The sequence below is a fragment of the Piliocolobus tephrosceles genome, chromosome 5 (genome assembly GCF_002776525.5).
Source record: "Piliocolobus tephrosceles isolate RC106 chromosome 5, ASM277652v3, whole genome shotgun sequence".
NCBI lineage: Eukaryota > Metazoa > Chordata > Mammalia > Primates > Cercopithecidae > Piliocolobus > Piliocolobus tephrosceles.
In genome coordinates, this window is record NC_045438.1 from 133,599,530 (window position 1) to 133,605,529 (window position 6,000).

Genomic DNA, 6,000 nt, shown 5'->3' on the forward strand with positions numbered 1-6,000 from the left:
AGGAACTCATTCTAATCCTTTTCTGTCTTCACCCACTGTCCCCAGTCCCCGGTCCAATGCTGGGATTGATTGAGAAATTTGGTGGCTTCTCTTTGGTAGATCCAAATTGTAATGCCACCTTTTACCAGTAGGTGCCGCCATCTAACACACCATCTTTCAGCCTTGGTGAAGTCCTGAAGCCAGACCTCTAGGAGTCTGTCTACTCAGGGAACCCACTGTCTCCAACAAATTTGCAAATAAAATTATTATATATGAAATAGGCCTACACTGGTGAAATTAAGATGTGGAATTAATTGTATGTGTATTTCTTTATAACCACAGACTCAGTGTTTAATGTTTGACATATATTGTGCACTTACTATGTACCAGGGACTTAAAGGATATGGGGATTCGAAGATGACATGGTTTCTCCTTTTAAGTTTATAATTCGGTAAGAGAAATTCACATCTAAGTCATTGGAATATAAGGCAGAATGTGGTAAATGTCCAAATATGGAGGTGCCAACATAAAATTCTAATGAGGGCATAAACAGCACAGATTAATTCCAGCTGGAAGCAGGAGGACGACTCAGTGGAGGAGGAAAGGGTTTAAAGCTGACCTCAAAGAATATATAGAATTCTCATACAGGGAGTTGGGTGAAGAGAGTGAGGGCTTTCCAGGTGGCAGGAACAACGTGAGCAAAGACTTAGAGAGGAGAATGTCTTCAGGGAATTAGTAATGTGGCTCAATTAGAGACAAGTATTTCAGAGAGTGTGGAGGAAGATCTGAAGGGTGGGATGGGGCCAGACAATGAAGAGCCTGTTGCCGTCAGATGCTAAGCGACTGACAGTGTTGCATAGGCTCCAGGAACCCGGCGACTTTACAGCAAAGTAGCAGCATGGCGGGCTCGGCTTCATGAATTAGCTTTATGTGTGCTGCAGGATTTCTTCAATGTGTTGATTTTTAGTGAATTTATTTCATCATGGATGCAGGAAGAGAACAGAAAGAAAAAGGGGAAAAAAGGACATAAAAAGAAGTGGGCTGGGCACGGTGGCTTACGCCTATAATCCCAGCGGATCATGAGGTCAGGAGATCAAGACCATCCTGGCTAACACGGTGAAACCCTGTCTCTACTAAAAATACAAAAAATTGGGCCAGGCGTGGTGGCTCAAGCCTGTAATCCCAGCACTTTGGGAGGCCGAGATGGGTGGATCACAAGGTCAGGAGATCGAGACCATCCTGGCTAACACCGTGAAACCCCGTCTCTACCAAAAAATACAAAAAACTAGCCAGGCGAGGTGGTGGGTGCCTGTTAGTCCCAGCTACTCAGGAGGCTGAGGCAGGAGAATGGCGTAAACCCGGGAGGCGGAGCTTGCAGTGAGCTGAGATCCGGCCACTGCACTCCAGCCTGGGCGATAGAGCGAGACTCTGTCTCAAAAAAAAAAAAAAAAAAAAAAATTAGCTGGCTATGGTGGCGGACGCCTGTAGTCCCAGCTACTCGGGAGGCTGAGGCAGGAGAATGGTGTGAACCCGGGAGGCAGAGCTTGCAGTGAGCCGAGATTGGGCCACTGTACTCCAGCCTGGGCGACAGAGCAAGACTCTGTCTCAAAAAAACAAACAAACAAAAAAGAAGTGACAGGGAGGGAAATAATGGACAGAAGGAAAAGAGAGATGGAGAAGGAAGAGAGAGAAAGAGAAGAAGGCAGCCCTGGAGGAGGCAAGGCAGAAACGCCCTCTGGCTTCTTGCCCTGGCCAACCACAGAGGACAATGTGAGGCGAGTTTGGTGATGTGTTTTCTGCTGGCCCTGTTTGTTTTTCGTTTTTCTGGTGTTGGACAGATCTGGGGTGAAGGAAGAGGGGGACAGGGTTGTGGCTGGCATTGATAGTGGTCCTTGGGCTGGGCTCTGGGCTGGTGGGATCCTTTAGCGGGGGCTTATGGGCATTGGAGCTGAACTTTTGAAGTCCCTGGGAGGGGGCCTCTTTGTAGGTGTCCAGAGCCAGGTGACCTTCCTCAAGCCTGGAAATGGTTTGCCCTCAGCTCCTTGTCTCTGTCTTTCCTGACACTGGCAAGAAAGAATTAGTCCTTGAGGCCTGGGCTCCTTGCCTGTGTAGCCAGGATGTTGTGCTGGGCTGGGGAGCCCATGGGGGTAGCAAGAGCAGCTGCTTCCAGATTGGCGCTGGGGAACGCAGGGAGAGTCCATGAGAGCCAGACTGCTCCCCGGCCCCGGTGATGAGTCTGGCTTTCTCTCCCATCCCATGGCCCTTGGAAGCCAACCTAACAAGCTCTATTAAAGTTAATGAAACGCAATGATTCCTCTGTTTGCTCGGTTACAACTCATTACGAGTTGCTCTTGCTTGCTCAGCTCTTGCATGCTCAGCTCTTGCAGAGGAGATTCATTTGAGTAGCCAGGGCCTGGCCTTTGTCCCCCTAATTTTTATTGGCCCATTAACAAGATCAGATACTTTGGCTGACCAGGAGTTTCTAGTACCCAAGTCCCAACAAACCGCATTGGGTGGAGTTTCAGGCGACCTTTTGAGTCTAAATTAGCCTAAAAACATGCTGTTTCCCTTCCTCCCTCTGTTGCTTCCCTATATCCAAACTCAGTTTTATATGTAGGTACAGTAGGAGTATGCAGAGTTTTCAGAAGTTAGGAGATGCTTTTCCAGCCTCTTTAAAATGTATCTCAACCCACTGATTTAGAGAAGTTCCCTAGTAAGAGCTCCAGCTCCTTTGGTTTAAGGGCTTTCCTCCCCCATTTAAATGGAAATGTACTGAACATTGTTAGTCATTTATACTTTGGTGTGAATTAGTTCATATTGTCACTTTAAGGGGATTTGGGAGTCTCCTAAATTGTATACAAACTTTTGTCCACACTATTCATTCTTCCAGAGAAAGGTTTTCTATGGCTTTCTTCAAAATTTCCATAACCGCCCTCCCCCGGCACACACACGCGTACACATGCACACATGCACTCCCTCTCTCTCTCTAAAGGTTAACAACCTCTGTGTTAGTAGAAGACTGGGCCATAACTGGAATTACAGAAGACAAACTCTCCTTCCTTCACCATCTGCTTGGCCAGTCCTGCCTCTAAGGAGGGACCTTCCCCTCGTCCTTAAGTTCCTTATCCACAGACCTCCCATTGTCACCACAGCTCAATCATGTGCTTCCCAAATCTTAAAACCAACCTCAAGTTGGTGGGGAGGAGTCAAGAGGAGAGCCCTTGAACTCTATGTTGATTTACATGCTGAGGCTGTAAATGATAGGTTTACATGCTGGTGTAAATACTCATAAACTCACAGTAAGTGCAGGGCATCACATGCTTTCAGTGCCCAGATCCTCTGCAACCCGTACAGGCCTGGCATTCTCAAGGTCAGGGAGGAGAGCACCGAGTTGGCAGCAGCTAGCATGACAGGAGCCAACTGTGACTATGGAGGAAAAGGGCGTGCTTGGAGTTGGTCTCTAAACCCTCATCCTCTCCTATACAGCAGGTGGCTTCTGCACAGTGATACCTTGGCATGACTCCCGCTACTGCTCAGCCAGCCTGACTGTTCTTTTGGGTTAAAGCATTGTCTCCAGAAGGTCCCTGTTAAAATGCAAAGGGGCTTCTTGCAGGGTGACTTGGGCTGGTTGGCTGACTGGCTGTCACTCAACAGAAAGCAGAGACCCCAGATCAGGGAGGTTAAAGTTTGGGAGAAAGGTTCAGGTGGGTCAATACTATAGCTACATGAAGTTGATTTAAATGACTTTCCAGGTGCTCTCCCTAATTCCACTCTTGGGGGCTGAGAATCTATCCTTCATATGGCAGCCAGAGTCATTTTAAAGCTGGGCCATACAACCTCAACATGATAGACGTTTGTTGGGGGGCCATCCTATGCATTGTAGCATATTTAGCAGCATCCCTGGCCTCTACCCACTAGGTGCCAGTAGCACTCCCTCCCCAAGTTGCAACAGCCAAAAATGTCTCCAGACATTGATAAATGTCCCCTGGGGGAGGGAAGTGAAATCATACCCCCAGCTCCCCTTCCCCCTGCCCCACTGAGAATCTCCATCATAAAGTATAAGTCAGCCCATGTTACTCCCTGATCAAAAATCCTACCATGTCTTCTCATTGTTCTGAGCATGAAATCCAGTTGTTTGGCCCAGCTTTCAAGGCCCTGTGTAGTCCAGCCTTGCCTCCCTCTCCTGCCCCACCTTGTACCCCTCTGCTGTCATCTACCATCACCCTTTAGCCACACAACCCTTTTTGACATATCTGGATAAACCAAGCTCTTTCTTGGATAGGGTGGAAGATGGAGAGATATGGGCAGATTTGGAGTAAGTTTCAGAGGCCCTAATTTCTTTGGATTTTACTGGGAGGCCTTTTCTTTTCTTTTCTTTTTTTTTTTTTAGATGGAGTTTAACTCTTGTCGCCCAGGCTGGAGTACAATGGCGTGATCTCGGCTCACGGCAATGTCCGCCTCCTGGGTTCAAGCAATTCTCCTGACTCAGCCTCCTGAGTAGCTGGGATTACAAGCACCTGCCACCATGCCCGACTAATTTTTGCATTTTTTAGTAGAGATGGGGTTTCACCATGTTGGCCGGGCTGGTCTTGAACTCCTGACCTCAGGTAATCCACCCGTCTCGGCCTCCCAAAGTGCTGGGATTACAGGCGTGAGCCACTGTGCCGGCCTAGGGAGGTCTTTTCATATGCACTTATGACAACTTGTAAATATTTAACTTACTGAGTTATTTACTTTTGTTTTTCCCTTCTCCCCAACAAGAATGTAAGCTCCATTAGAGCAGGGACCACGTCTGACTTGTTCACTATTGTGTCCTCATCATCTCCCGTAGTGCCTGCCACATGGTAGGTCCTCAGTGATCACCTGTGAAATGAATGAATAAGGGTGGCAGGAGTTCAGAGAGGGAGAGGGACTCTTCTGGAAGGGTAAGGGAAGATTTCCTGGGCACGCTGAGGCTTGAAGCTTGGGTAGGAGGTGGGGAGGGTAATCTGGGACAGAATTTAGGGGATGGAAGAAGCAAGGGCCTAAAGAATTTCACAGTGGCCCAAATGTACTGCAGTGAACCCAGGTGACATACAGGCAGCAGGAACTTGTCATGAGGCAGAAGAACAAGTCTGATGTGAATATGATTCTCAGTCTGAGTGGGTCCAAGGGGGTGAAGTAGTTGAGTCCCCTAAGTTGTTGGGGAAGTAGGGAGGGAAATCAGTTAGGCTAGAGCCTAGCAAAACCAGGGCCAAACCAGGGAGGGTTTGATTGCTGAGACTGGAGTGTAGAATTGGCTGAGCCACTGAAAGGTGATGATTATTCCTCACCTGGTATCTGATGTTGCTGACCTTGACTTCTCTGATCCCCTCAGATCCCCAGAACCAGCTCTGTGATCACAAGTGAAGTCAAGGGACTGACCAGACACATGAACCTAGATCTCTGCAAAGAGCCCTGGGACCCAGATGGGAGAGGTCCAGGGCCTGGTTCCATCTTCCCTCCCTCTCTTGATGTGTGGCCCTGCTCAAGGCGTTGGACTGCAGTGGACCTCCATATCCTTCTTTTGGAAAACAGAGTTAACAATACCTGCCCCGTTCAGAGGAGAAATGAGGTCATGTTTGTGCAGCATTGTGAGCTCACTGGAGACAATGAGTGTATTCTTCTTAACAGTAACAATAATAATCATTACTGCAAATCTAACCAGTAAATATATCTCCTCAAAGCTGGAGTTGGCCCCTCAGTAGGATAGCAATTAAAGTTTTTCAAAAAATCTCTAGGTGGGGGAATTTTCTGGCTGCATTTTGATCTCTGGGGTTTGCAGAGTTGATATCATTGTGGGAGGGAGAGAGGCCTGCAGCAAGCATTCATCTCAATTCCATTCAGTTGTACTTTTCGTATCTCTCTTGTCCTTGAGTTCTACCCAATGGGTTTTGCAATTTCTCATCCTCCATTAGTCCTAAGGGAAAGAAGTCCCTAAATTCCCCATCTCCACACTCACCCAGTGTCCCATTCACTGACATAAATAGTGACCTGGCTACT

The 6,000-nt window shown here is 47.8% G+C and overlaps 1 long non-coding RNA gene across 1 annotated transcript in view; it reads left to right on the top strand.

The window, feature by feature from the left end:
* The window catches only part of LOC111542953, a 60,115-nt gene extending 54,408 nt beyond the window's left edge, over positions 1–5,707 (top strand). The window contains exon 3 of the long non-coding RNA XR_002731707.3: positions 5,336–5,707. This is a non-coding gene — a long non-coding RNA (uncharacterized LOC111542953). The remainder of the gene's footprint in view (positions 1–5,335) is intronic.
* The last annotated feature ends 293 nt before the right edge of the window (positions 5,708–6,000 follow it).